The following is a 290-nucleotide window of genomic DNA, read 5'->3' as shown; positions in this document are numbered from 1 at the left end:
TTTAAAGGGGATGTGGCATACAGTGTCCTCAACAGCAGCAATGTCATAAAGGCAAAAGGACATTTCCTATGGCTGTTTCCTCCAGGATTCCTGTAACATGGGGGTAGTAATATTAGTAGCTTCAAAACCTACCTAACTTTAGGGGGCATAATAACCAGGATCAGCCCAAAACTGATTCCTATGACTTGGAGGTGTGGTACAGTGAATTTCTTAATATAACCCCTCTAACCCTGGTAGCATAGTGCCTAAAGGCACTTGACTGCTAACCAGAAGGCTGGCGGTTCAAACCC

The sequence above is a fragment of the Orycteropus afer genome, unplaced genomic scaffold (genome assembly GCF_000298275.1).
Source record: "Orycteropus afer afer isolate SDZICR_OR568_19922 unplaced genomic scaffold, OryAfe1.0 scaffold00718, whole genome shotgun sequence".
In the NCBI taxonomy this organism is placed as follows: domain Eukaryota; kingdom Metazoa; phylum Chordata; class Mammalia; order Tubulidentata; family Orycteropodidae; genus Orycteropus; species Orycteropus afer.
Note: the sequence above shows the minus strand (reverse complement) of the source record.